We start from the raw sequence: 14,258 nt of genomic DNA on the forward strand, positions 1-14,258 counted from the left end.
CTCGGGGCTCAGCTGCGCCGCGGGGCAGAGGATTAGAGTCGCAATTAGCTCCGCGCGCCCGCGCCTGCCGCGCTCGGCGACAAAAATGCGCCGTTTCCCCTCCTTTAGCCGGCCGATCACTACCCGCCTCCCTCGGAGCCCGCGCCTTCCCGCCGGGGCCTCCGTCAGGACCCTCCCGGGAGCGTTGCGCCCAGGCCCCCGCGCCCCCCGCCGGCCAGCCACGCGGCGCCCGGGCCTCCTCCGGGCTCGGGAGGGGGCGGGGGAGAAGCTGATTTTAATCATTGTCATTTCATCTGATGTAATATTTCCCCGGGCGCTTTCAGCTGGGCATAAATTTTCGGTTCCCAAATAAGTAACACAGGGCACGTTTCTCACATTTCTTGACTCCTCGGTTACAAAGAGGAGAGCAGCCGCCGCCGCGGCGCCCGAGGGTAGGGGCGGGACTAGGGAAGAAACTGGGCTGCGAGTCGGCCCGGTCTGGAGCGGAGCCGGGGCCCAGGGCCGCCCCTCCCCCTCTGTGGCCTTCCTCCCCGGGTCTCTGCCCCGACTGCCCCTCTACCGGGGAGCAGCGCCGCCCGTGACGTCTGCGGACACGCGGTCGGCCACCGCGGGGGAGGGGCACGCAGGGGGCACCGGGCCAGCCGCCCGCGGCCAGACGCGCCATTTCCTTTACGCGCGCGGCGCGATGGAGACGTCTACCGCCAAGACTCCCCACGGCGCCGAGGCTCACGCCTGGGGCGTCCCCCCTGGCCCCCTTGTCGGCTGCCCCTTCCTCCCCCTCTCCCACCTCCTCCTCCCCTTCCTTTTTCTCCTCTTTCCCTTGCGCCCCGCCCGCCCCCCTCCTCCTCCTGGACCATTTCCCGGCTCCTAGGAAACGGAGCGCAGAGCCTCTAGTGCAGTGCGCCCGGCCTGCACTGCGCCCCCGTCCGGCTCCGGGAGCGCCGGGGCCAGAGCCAGGCTCGAGCTGGAGGACCGGTGCGCTCTGGCCGGGAGCGGCACCGGGGCCCCCACCCCGAGCTCCAGCCGGACCTGGGCGCCCTCTAGCGGCCTCACTCACAGGGGCCGCTCGGGGCCGGCCGGGGGAGGGGGCGGGGGGAGGGGCGGCGGGCGCTGGTGGGAGGAGGAACGGGTTGGGGGCCTGCCTCCCTTGACCAGTGGACGTCGCGCGTGGAAAGAGGCCCGGACCTCGCTTCTGTTAACTTCTCCACGCGGGAATAAACAGAAACTTTCCTCCTAAGGGGAGGTTTTATTTATTTATTTATTTTAGAGCTTGAACTACAGGAGAAGGGGGAAATTTTCTCATTAAAGTTACATCCCTGCAGTTAGTTCAATTACTTGATATATGCAGAAGATGTTGTAAATTTATAGATTTAAATAGCTTACAAAGACGCCGCAGGCCCCATCAGTTAATTTCCTTAATTTATGGATTTTTAGCTGCTCCTAGAACTGAAAGGGGCCCTGGAAGTAGGTCAGGGATCTGTACGGCGGCTCCAGCATGGCCCACGGGCTGCCCATTCTGCTCCGCATGCCCTGGCGCCCCCCCCCCCCCCCCGGGCTTCTGGCTCTCAGCTCGGGCCTGACAGTACCACTCTCCGCTCCCTACATCTCAGCCAGGCCAGGCCTGGGAGGTCTGCTTCGTTCCTTGGTGACTGCCCCAGTCCCTCCAGGGCTGCACAAGGAGGCCAGGCCTGGGAGGTCTGCTTCGTTCCTTGGTGACTGCCCCAGTCCCTCCAGGGCTGCACAAGGCCAAGGAACAAACAGCAAAGCCCCCATCCACACTCACCCCACCCCGGCACTGGATGAATGGGCCCAAATAAGAAGTGAAGCAAGTCTCCAAAAACTTTGACCTTCTGTGCCTTCCCTTAATTGCTGGCTGGGATCACAAATGGAAAAGGGCATGTGTGGTTACGTGTGGGTACCCCAAACTTCTTCAGGGACAGAACCTTCCCCCTTCTCAAGCCTTTGCGTGCTTGCGGGGATGGGGGAGCCCAAGGAAGAATGCTCCAGGCTCCTGTTTGGGAAACACAGACCCACTGAAAACCCGCTTGTCATCGGGCCACCCCTGTGGCCCCCAGCTCTCCTCTTCTCCCCACGCTCTTAGGTGCCTGCTAGAGCTTCTTTGTTTTGTGTTCAATGTGGATGAATATATACATATAAATTAATACTTAGAAGATGAGTATAAACCAAACTGTTTTAGGAAGCCACATGGCGATGTGATTAGTATTGGTATTCATGATTTAACATTTCTTTTCCCACTAGATGAAGTTTCTAAGATTTGCAAGGTACATGTCAAGGACGGGTGTATAAATGGATTTTTATTTATTCACAACTCCAAGACTAATTGCTTCTCTTTGCCTCAAGGCCACGAGATTGGTTTTAATATGACACTTCAAAAGTATTCATAGAACTACAGAGATACTAAGTGTCATTGTTTAAGAGACAAATCTCACTGTGGTACTGGTGACCCTGAAAATAGGCTGTTCCATTTCATTTTAAATTCCTCAATGTTTTTTTAAGAGTTTCACTTTATACCAACTATATTAAAAATGCACAATTTAATCGAAACAAGAACTGGCCATTTGGAAAGACCTTTGTTTCCTTAATATTGCTGGGAACTTTGTTTTCATATTCCTGAATCCTTTTATTAAAGAGCTGAACTTTATACGTGTCATTAAGAAGAGTAAGTTTGGATCATAATTTATTCTCAAGTGTTTTAAAAGTTCCCGGCTAAATGTCAACCATCTTTTACATTGAGAGACTTGGACACAGACTGTGATAGGCATTTAATGATCTGTGGTATCTAATGCAATGGGGAGGCTTTTTTTTTTTAATTGAAGATGTGTAATTAGGACTGAAAACATATTGAAACATCTTGTGAAATACATCTTGTTTCATGACTATTGTCCAAAAGACGAATATGAATCTAATCAGAATAGAACTTGCTTTATCAGTAGATTTGACTAACACTTGAGCCATTATGGTTTGCATATTTTAAAAAGCAGGTTCAAATCTGAGTTTGCTTTGAGGCTGCCCTGCATGAGCTCACCTGAAGCGCGATGCAGGTCGGGCCCTGCATCCAGGTGCTGCAGACAAGACCTCAGTCTCCCGATGTTTCAAAGCGGCTTCCAGTGTGATTTTTGTACTTCGTTGTTGCTGTTTGCGGACTATATTTTAAGAAAAGTGAAATGAGCCCCAACATGAGGTCCCAGAGTCTGCTGAACTCGACCTTCTCAGGAAGTGTGTGACCTGGCACCAGATTAACAGGCCGAGACCCAGCTGCTGCCCTCGGAGGATGGGGTGTGTGTGGGGGTGGTGAAGAGCTGGGGTCTGGAGTGTTAAAGCAGGGCTGTCTCCTCTCCCACCCCCAGGCTCCCTGGGGTGAAAGCCAGACCCTCCTAGGTCTGTGCCCACCTCCAGGCTCAGACACGGCCCCTGACCAGGCTACGACGGAGCCAGCCTGGCCCAGAGATCACAGTCTGACGTCCACGTGGCCTCTGCCTCCTCACCAGGAATCCCACCAGTCTTCTCTCTGGGACCCCAGTGCACCTAGAGATTAAGGCAGTGGCTAAATGTGGGACTGTTAGTGCTGCCTCCCGCAAACTGGGTCTCCTGACTGTCAGCCTGGTGCTGGTGACCTACTCCCTGGAGAGCAGAGGATTGAAGGAGGAGAGGTGTGGGCAGATGGCCCCTGCCTGTTCTTAAAGACAGTAAAACAAGACCAACCAGCTCTCACTGAGCTCTGCCCAGTCCCCAGCAAGCTGCTCAGTGGGCACTTCTGGTTCCTGAAGGGAGAGGAAGCCAGGGATGCCTCCAGGTGCTACTGACTCCCCCCCGCTCCCCCCCAATTCCTGCCTTCTGCCTGCAGCCCGGGTATATGCTGCTCAGAACCAAACCAACCTGCCCTCCCCTGGAGCAGCATCAGAGTGACAGCAATGACACAAGACAGATCTCCTGACCAGGAATCCTAACATGGTGGTGGCCTGTGGATGACCTCTGGGGGACCAGGACACCCCCCACCCCTCAGATTGCTCAATGCTCTGCATTTGAGCTTTCTTCCCAAGAGAAGTTTCAGCAGTTTTACCAGATTCTCAGAGTCCATGTGAATTTGGGTGCAAATAACAAAACCTACCTCATAACAGCTTCATGATGAGGAAAGCAGGTTCTTTTACATAATGGGAGGCAAAGTGGCCCTGGAGCCCATTCAGTGACTCAGCAGAGTGTTCAGGGCCCAGGCTCTCTCTACTTGCCCCAGCCATCCTCTGCATGTTGGCCTGTCCTTACACCAAGTCCACTCTGGTCTCAAGATAATGTAGCTCAAAGCTTCATAACTACTTGGACATGCAAGGAGAACAGGGAAGTGATCCAGTGACCTTCACAGCCCTCTTTGGCACATCCCATTGGCCAACTTGCAAGCCACACCCTGGGAAAGCGTGAACCAATCAGGTTTAGCCCTGGTCTGCAACAGGCTGGGGTGGCTGCCCTGAGCGGTGGGGAGGTAGGTGGACCCTGGGCACAATCAGGATCTGCCTGGGGGAAGGAGGAGAGGGTGGGCTTTTTGTTGGGGGCCCCAAAGGTGAAGAGCTGTTGACTAGGACCCTGAGCTGGAAGGAAGGTAGAAGCTAAACAGGAAAGAGAGGCCCCAAATCCCTAAAAGGCACCTCCAGGAAGGTGGCAACAGAGATGCCCCTCCGGGGGCCTGGGAGACACCTGACCTGGCAGAGTCTGGCTGCCCCCAGGCAACCAGGCCAGGCCACAGACCCCAGACCCTCTGCCCTCCTCACCTTTGGCTTCCTCTCAGTTCTCCTCTCGAGCTGCATCAGTTAAACCCCGAGGTCCTCCCAGCAGCCCCTCAAGGTGTGGGGATGAGGCTGTTCCCTGTCAAAGGCATCTGGGCTTCAGCTGGGCAAGCCACATGTGTTGCTGTCTCTGCACAACACACAGAAGAGAGTTCCATTAAGCTGAAGCTGTTGCAGTCGCTGGGGGCCCATGAGTCCCTCTCTAGGGTCTGGGTCTCTCAATCATTGTCAGGCAAGCCTGGGGAAAACAGCCTTAAACACCAAGTCCTGCCCCTAAATGACTGTGTGGCTGCCACTCTGGCTCCAAGTGACCATCTAAGTGGCCCTAAGGTCACAGGACAAGGGGCCCTGCAGATGCATTTGCACGGGTCTGAGGGGAAAAAAAAGAGCTGAGTTAGTGAGGCAAGCAGCCTTTGGTCAGTCAGAAACCCCACCCAGGGCTCCTTCCTTCGGCCAAAGCTCGGTACACTGACCCTCTTCCTTGTCACAGGCAGCTCATTCTCCTTGGGCTTCCGGTCGGGAGACAGTCTGTGCATGAACTTGGAAATCTGAGTACAATGGAGTGACCTTGGGCTTAATCTTGCAGACAGTGCCAGTATCCTCCTGTGTAACGTGAGAACAGTAATAGTACGGAGCTGGTGGCCTTGCTGGGAGAAATCAGTGTAAGAGCAGATGCAAAGAACTCGGCCCAGCCCAGTGGCAGTGCTCTTGAAAGGGTGATGGTTGCTTCCTCTTCCAACTGACCTTCTGAGCGCCTCTGGTGGGGCTGCAGTTACATCCCCAGTCTTACACCGGGACCCACCTGCAGGGGGTGCACAGGAGCTGGGGAAGTGAGTGAAGGGGAGGCCCCTTGACTCCCAGATTTGGGAGTTAAAACCTAGTGCTTGTGTAATTAACAGAAACACGTATACATTGAAGGGGAGAATGTGAAAGTTGCTTAACATTTAAAGATAAAAAAGACTTGAGAGAAATTTTGTGCTTGCTTTGGGCCGTGTCCCTGGGGTGGGGCCAGAAAGTATCCTCAGGCTCCTCTGAGCTCAGGGCGCTTGGGGGCGGATGGAATCACGGGTTGGGACCCAGAAGGCAGAGAGGAGCCTTGGAGGGTAACAAGTATCTGCTGATAAATTCTTTTCATTTTTCAAACTGTGAAACTCTTTGCTGTCTCTTTAAGAAGTATTTTAAAATTTTAATAAAGAATGTATGAGGGGGGGGAGGGTATAGCTCAGTGGTAGAGTGCATGCTTAGCATGCACGACGTCCTGGGTTCAATCCCTGGTACCTCCACTAAAAATAATAAATAAACCTAATTACCTCTCCCCAACCAAAAAATAAATAAATAAATAAAAGAATATGTGATCACTGTTTAAAACACACACACACACACACACACACACACACACTGTGAAGTGTACAAAGAGGAAGCAAAAATTGGTTTCTCCTTCCCAGAGAGAAATGATTCAGTGATTTGGCGTTTGTCCAGCCAGTCATCTTCCTATTCATGTACACACATAGCCACACAATCGCATAGACTCACACAGATACACACATGTGCACACACGCCTGAATAGATATGCAAACATGCACACGGGCACGTGGTTTTTAAACCGTGGCATCAAACTGTTCATAATAATCCGCAGTCTATCTTCCCTCCTCTATTGTGTATTTCAAAATACAAAAAATCATCTAACAGTTATCTACATATGCCCATCACCCAGACATAACAAATGTCAGAAGCTCAAATATTTGCTTCAGATCCCTCTTTAAACAGCAAATGAACTAATAAATCAGTTTAAACCCCTCCCTTCTTCCCACACCCTGTAATTGCTACCCAGAAGTTGTCACATTCCTGAGCACATTTTATACTTTTTGCAACACATGAATGTGTTCATCAACAGAGATGACATTTCTGTATGTTTGAAACTTTTATATAAATGGTATCCAGTGGTACCTCCTCTTGCATTTTGTTTTTGCCACTCGCGCTTCTCACATCACTGGGAATGGTAGGTGCCCTCCCTTGTGGCTCGCTTCATCCACGCAGGGGGCCTCTGCCTCCTGCACTGCCCCCCCCCCGCCCGCCACCAGCCAGCTCTTCTGTGTATTATATGCCAAGGGCTCCCAAAGGCCTCTCCTGGTGGAACTGGGTCTTTGATGCAAATGCTGAAAACAGTGGTTTCTGGCCACTGTGGTGTCAGCGGGAAGGAACAGCTCCACCTCCCGCCTCCCACCAACCCCTCCCATCTCCCACCTCCCACCAGGCTGCTTTGGGAAGAGATGTTTGTGTGGCTGCGGTCCACTCCTCCCCTGTCCCCCTTCGTCCGTCCCCCTTCTTCCCCCTCCTTTCTTCCCGTCCTCCCTCTTTTCCCCTTCCTTTCCCTCCTCCTTCCTTCATCTCCCCCCTCCTCCCTTTCCCATCCTCCTCCTCCCTTGCCTCCCCCCCTTCTCCTCCTCCTTCCTCCTCTCTCCCCTTCCATCTCCCTCCACCTCTGGGCAATGCAAACCTCTAGCTGAAAAGCTGGAAGGTCACCCAAGGAAGTGCAAAAAGAAAAGGCATCTCGATATATTTCAAAACATTATCTCCCTGAGAATTCTTACAGTCCTGTTTTTACATTTAGGTCTCTTATACTTTTAGAATTAACTTTTGTTTGTGGTTTGAAATCAGGATCTAAAAATGAATTTGTCTTTCAAAACAGCTAGCCAGTCTTCCAGGTGAAGTAACTAGTATAAAAATCTATATGAAGATTTTGATCGGGCAAGGGAAGAATCAAGGTCTTCTTATTTTTGCTCTCTTACAGAGGAATGTGGGAATACATGTAAGTTGTAAAAAATTAAGACATCTGTTATTTTAGTAATTGGAATTACTTACAAATTAGCCTCTCCCCCTCAGCACACATACACACCCTGGTAACCTCATATTCCTTTTCCTAGGGAACCTCAGTTTGGTATATGTAATAGGTTAAATTATTGATACCAGTTTTTCCCTGTCCTGTAGTGGCTTTAGACATCTTTACCCTTGCCACTGCATCCTGCCTGGCAGAATGTCCTCCTCCACTCCCCGACACTGGGCTTCACCAAAGGGAAACCAGCAGATGTGGCAGGAGCGGAGGTCTGCCGTCTCCTCCTCTCAAGCTTCTGCCACTGCAATAGGGAGAAAGCGCCCCAGGCAGGTCTGCCCCTCCAAGCTGAGCTCCAGAATGAGACACGTGGGTTGAGGCTGCACGAGCAACCCTGAACACATACAGGAGAAATAAACGCTGATTGTCTATGCCACTGAAACTGTTTTGTGTGCTTGTCACACGGCAAAAGCTGACTGATACAAACTGTACCCGTGTGTGTGTGTTTGTGTGTGTGTATACCATCCCAATCCAATTTGGGTGGGAATGTATATATGGTAGATGTATAATGATCTATATCATTTATGTTTGATTTATGATCTAGGATTCATAATTATATTGTATATATATTTATTGTGTATTATGGATAATAAAGACAGTGTGTGCAATTTTATGTATGTGTACATTTATTTGTTTATTACCTACCTTGGTCCTCTCCTAACATTTGGAACAAGAGGATAAACAGAGAGCCTCATATCATATGTCTAAATACTTAAAAGGTATAAATCAAGCTCATAAGTGTTAAATCAAACAGATTATATGCTCCAACCTTGGCAAATACACCTTCATAATGACTTGAAAGGACGGGTTTCATTTGGAATTCTTGGATTCCTTTGCGTGATGTGCTAGAATGTGGTGGCATGGGGTCCAGGCCAACCCCCTTCTCTCACGACACCTGGCTCTATCCCCCACCATGTACCATAGCCACACCTTACCCTGCACACCCAGGCTGTCCGCACCACCCACAGATGGCAGACCTGGGGGTGCACACACTGGTGGATGCTGTTCACCCTCAAAGGACCTGAGAAAGAGGCCCCCTCAGGCCCAGGTAATAAGCTTAGGGCTGTTGAGGCAGGAAGTTCCGGGGCCCCAGGTACATCTGTACACATAGACCTCTTACCTGCTGATTGTCCCATCTTTCTCTTGCATAGTTACTCTCTCCCGAGCAATGGATCCTTTCCATTAGCCTTCGTGCACATTCAGGTTATCTCTCACTCGAAAAAAGCAAACAAAACTATTAACCGTTCAGCATCCTATTCCAGCCTCTTCCCTGACTCGCTCCACTGCTCCCAGCTGACATAATGGAAAGAAAGGTCTACACTGCCTGTCTCCTACTCACCTCCCAATCCCTCCACAATCAATTCCAGTCGTCTTCTGGCCTTTAATCCCTGAAGGCCACCAAACAGCTCTTTCTCAGGTCACCAAAGACCCACATCACCTCATTCAAAGGGCATTTCTCAGTCCTCTTGCTACTCTGCCTCTCAATAGCTTTTGACTCAGCCAGCCACTCCTCTCCCTTCCTTGGGGTGGTGACTCTGTGCTCCCCAAGAGCTCCCAGCTCTCTTCCTCTGTGGGCTCCATGGCGACATGGTCCCTCCCTCTGTCCCTCCTCTGAAGTTAGGTGAGGCCCCCAAACATGAGTGAGGAGCCAGGGTGCCTGGTTTCGAGATGGAGCCTCTCCTCACCCAGTTCCCAAGTGACCGTGATGAGCAGAGTGCCTGCTGACCCAAGCTGCGCCCATAGAGTGAGGGAGAAACCAACTTTGGTCTTTGCGATTTGGGACCTATTTGTTCTTGCAGTACAACCGCCCCTGTCCTGACTGCTGCACCAGATGTCTGCAGAGCACAGCAGACATCTCCTCCTACTCAGCCCACTGCTTTTCAATTTTTTTTTGCTGACTCATCCCCTCTCCGCCCCAGTCTGGCCATTCCCAGGCCTCCTCTTCCTCTCTTCTCATACCTTCTCCCTCCATAATCTCACCCAGCTCTGCCGTGTCAATGACTCACAGGTTTACACCTCCTCCCACCTGCAGGTCGTGCAGCCCATCTGATGCCTCCAGGGGATCAGAGGTTCCCAGACTACACATTCCCTGACTCAGGCTCATGATTTTGCCCCCTCCTCCAAGTCTGGCCTCCTCTCCGGGTCCCCGTCTCACCTTGCCACTCAAATGTGCAAGCTAGGACCTGAGAGTCATCTGGGAAGCTCCTTCTCCTTGACCCTCTTCATCTCCTCTTCATTTCCCATTTCCCGTCCATCACCAGGGTCTGTCAGATTACTCCCCACACCCACCCTCGTTCCTCCATCACCACCTCTACCAGCCTGGTCCAGCCACAGTCTATCTCACCTCATCTGGAGGCCTGCCAGACAGTCCTTCTGGCCTCACTGCTGTCAATCTTGCCCTCACAATCTTTTACTCATGCCAGCCAGAGGGATCTTTTAGAAAGATCGTGTAACTGCTTAAAACTTGCCAAGGCTTCCATGGCTCTAAGAGATGATACTGCCATCCTCTGTGGCGCATGCGGACTGGCCCACCTCTTCCCTAGCCCCACCTCCATCCTTCCCCTCATCCTCTGTTGCAGGTTGGGCTCCCTGGGAAGCAGGCGCTGAGGTGGAGATTATTGCAGGAGGTTTACTACAAAGAGCTTTTGCATCTGCATCTGTGAGAGGGAGGGCAAGGAAGGAGCGGGCAGAGGGAGAAGTTGAGCCCTTATCAATCTCAACAGAGGTCTCTGCTGACCCCTCAAGGGGCAGAGTTGTCCTCCATCTGGGGCAAGCGTGCTGGGCTTCCGTGTCTGCGCTGCCATATTGGCCACTGGATGTGTCTTTGGAGGTGGGGAGGCATCTCTCTTCACCTGAGGCATTCTCTGAAGGGAGCTGATGGCTAAAGGCTTTCTGCAGGCAACACTCCCAGCAGCTGTGGGAGTAAGTTCTTTCTCATTGAAGTGGGGTCTGGTGGTGCACGACAGTGTCCAACACAATCCAACCTTTGTGTTGACCAGGCTCCACTTTTTCATATACGTTCAGGGAGCCGCTCCTCCAGGATTCGGGCGTGCCTCCCTCTGGGGGAAGTTAGAAGAGGACGGTTGATAGGGTTAACTGCAGCGCGCACTGCTGCAGCTGGTGAGGCCACGACTGATCCTCATCTTCCCTTGCCTTCACTATTGATTCTGGACTCCCCTCCCCTCAGCGAATGACTGTCCTGGTCTCAGTGGCTTACCTGGTGGCATAGCCAGACCCTCATCCCGGAGGGGTCTGAGTTCCTGGCCAGCATGACCTTCTCATGCCAGAGATGCCGCGCCTGCCCATTTACTGTCAGAATTGCGCCGGGGAGTACCAGGAAGCAAATGCATTAAGCAGGCACCAAATGGATCTCACTGGGTGAAAAATCCAGGTGTAGGCAGGGCTGCGTTCCTTCTGAAGGTCCTAGGGAAGAATCCGTCTCTCTGCCTTTTCCAGCTCCTAGAGCCTGGCTCACTCCTCGCCTCATGGCTCCTTCCCTCATCAAAGCCAGCAAAGGCTGGTTGAGTCTTCCTCACCCTGCACCCACCTCTCTGACACTCTCTTGTTTCCCAATTTCGCTTAGAAGGATGTTGTCCCCACCCAGATAATTAAGGATAATCTCCCCATCTCAAGATCCTTAACTTAATCACACCTCCTAAGTCCCTTGTGCCAAGTAAAGAGAACCTATTCACAGGTTCTGGGAATTAGGACCTGGACATCTTGTGGGGAAGGAGCCATTATTCTGCTGACCTCACGGTAGACCCATGTCAACCTACTGCTTATTTAAAGCATGCAGTTTGCTCTGGAGAATGACACCCCCATCTTTGTGAAATAATATCTCTGAGCTGGCACTTGAGCTGTGCCAGTGACAGGCCCTCCGTTGCTTTATCAGACTGGCAGATTCAGGGTGACACAGCAAGTGATATGACCAGTGCACCTTATGGTCATGTGCCAGCCCTCACAGCTCGGTTGCTATACGGCCTTTTGGGGGACCCTGTGTGGGTGTATCCAGCGCTCCGGAAGCCCTCAGACAGTGGTCTGGCTTAGGCCTTGCGGGCAGGAAAAGCAAGTCTGTATCCAGAATATGTGTCTACCCCTAACAAAATGTCTCACTGCTCCTTTCAGGATGAAAGGGATCCACTGTGGTCAACTCGCCACTAGGCTGGTGTCCTCAAGGAGTGGCACTGTGTCTAGGACTTGGCTTTGGGCTCTGTTGCTGGAAGACTGAACATTCAGTAGCAGTAGCAGAGCAGCTTGATCAGCCTCGGTGGGTGAGATCCTACGCTGTTAGACGTCTTCCTAGCTCCACCCCTGCCACTTGTGTCAGCAGTGAACGGGTCAATGACAGAAGCTGGGTGATGTCACTTGGCCAAGTCATTCTGTTGACTCGCTTGTTTAGTGTTTCTTTCATGATGGATGCTCTCCATTGAGACAGAAAGCTTCTCACTTTGTGCCAAGTCCCGGCCACATGACTGCGCCAGATAGCCTTGTCCCACCATCCAGTCATTCTCCTTCTGGTCCCCTGACTTCTGTTTCCACCAAAGCAGATGACAAGTGCTCTGCCCAAACCTCTACCTATTGGCAAGATTTCACTTTGCCGTCAACTCTCCAGGCCAACCCTGAGTGGGGCTGCAGTCCAGGCACCATCTGGTTTTCACTTGCTTCCACAAACCAAGCCAACACTTCTGTGAACAAAGCTGTCTTTCATCAGCTGGTCACACTCCTCCCCTTGGGGCCATAGGTGCAAATCAAGGGAGGGGCCTCAGTGCAACAGTGGTGGATAACAAGGTGGTCTAAGCGGCCTGCCAGCACACCTTGCTTGTGGCCTCTCATCCTGCTCACCCCTGGTCCTGGATGTACCACTTCTGTCTTACGATGGATGATGCTGGGTCCACTTGACCTTCTGACCTGGTGGGTCTGACAGAACCCAACTCATGATGGGCAGTGCTACCGTCTGAGTGTTTCTGTCCCCCAAATTCTTCTATTGAAATATGATGGTATAAGGAGGTGGGGCCTCTGCCAGGTGCTTAAATCATAAGGGTGGGGCCCTGATGAATGAGATCAGTGCCTTCTAAAAGAGGGTCCATAGAGATTCCCCAGCCCCTTCTACTGTGTGAGGACACAGCAAGAAAATGCTGGCTGTGAACTAGAAAGAAGGTCTTCACCCAGTCATGCCGGTGCCATGATCTTGGACCTCCCAGCTTCTAGAACTGTGAGAAATAAATTTTTGCTGTTTATAAATTATCCAGTGTATGGTATTTTATTATAGCAGCCTGGACAGACCAAGACAGGCAGTTATGGCTGAATTTTTACTTGGCGTCCCACGGTCAGGGTGAGGGCCCACAGCATGCCAGGAACTGCTTTCCAAAAGATTTATAATTTTCCCTATGGCATGGCCTTGTGGCAGACCCTTAAGAGTCTTCTTTGTAATTCTCTCTTGGGGGCTTGCCAAAAACTCTGCATGGTGTCTTCTACCGGTGCTGATAACTCCAATACCATAGGGTCCTCTGGGGCAGATAGCCCGAGGCAGCTATATGAATTACACCTCTGGCACCATTGCCTAGACCTGCTGCAAAGTCCCTGCCATCTCTGGACTGACTCAAAGCTGGCAGCTCTTCACATCCCCTGGTATGTGGTTTGTAGGTACTCAATCCTGAAGGGGGACTGTGCCTTCAGAACCCACGGAGGCCTCCCAAGCATTGTGCCTCTTTCTTTGAGGTGGGAGGTGCAAGCAGCCATTATTTGTCCTTCACTGGCTACCCTGGCATGCTCCAGACCATGGCAGCTCCTAAAGGCTTTACTGGGATGACAGGCCCCCGAAACCTCACCGGGCTTACCCTCCCACCTTTTGGAGTGCATGGGTCTTAATCAGACTCACGGCGTACTCGCCACTTCCCGTTCATTCATTCTGAAGGGCACGAGGTTACTGATAAGGCAAACCAACATGATATTTTGCAGGATCCTCGGCCAGTCCAGAACTTGGAGACCTGAGAGTGAATGTATTTCTGGGGCAAGACTGTAAATGTATCCTGTTATCCATTCCAACTGAATGCAAGCTGGTTTTGATCCTCTTTTCTGATCGGGATGGAAAGTGATGCATTTGCCAGATCAATGGCCAAGGACCATGCACAGAGGTCATGATCATTGCGCTAGCAAGACTACCACATTTGTCACAGCAGCTGCAGTCTTGACTATCACTCGGCTGGGTTTGCACCGTCATCCTCCAGGATCTGTCTTGTTTTTGCAAAGGCCAAACTGGTTAATTCAATGGAGCTGTAATGAGGACCACGACCCTTAGATCCTCGAGCTTTTAAAAGGTAGCGCCAATATCTGCTACCACCCTCCCCCTCCCCGAGCTGGGATGAGGTACTATTTTTTATTTACTAGCTTGGAAGGATGCAGAGGAGAGTTTCAGGGACTTCCTCTTTGCCTGGCCCACTACAAAAGCTGCCACCCTACAGGCCAAGGAGTCAAAGTGGGAGTTGTTACAATTACTAAGTGTCTAATTACACTTTGGGGAGTAGGGAAAAGATGGTTGGGTAAATCCAGGGATCCAGTGGATCCACTGTAAG

This window comes from Vicugna pacos, chromosome 9 (assembly GCF_048564905.1).
Source record: "Vicugna pacos chromosome 9, VicPac4, whole genome shotgun sequence".
Taxonomy (NCBI): domain Eukaryota; kingdom Metazoa; phylum Chordata; class Mammalia; order Artiodactyla; family Camelidae; genus Vicugna; species Vicugna pacos.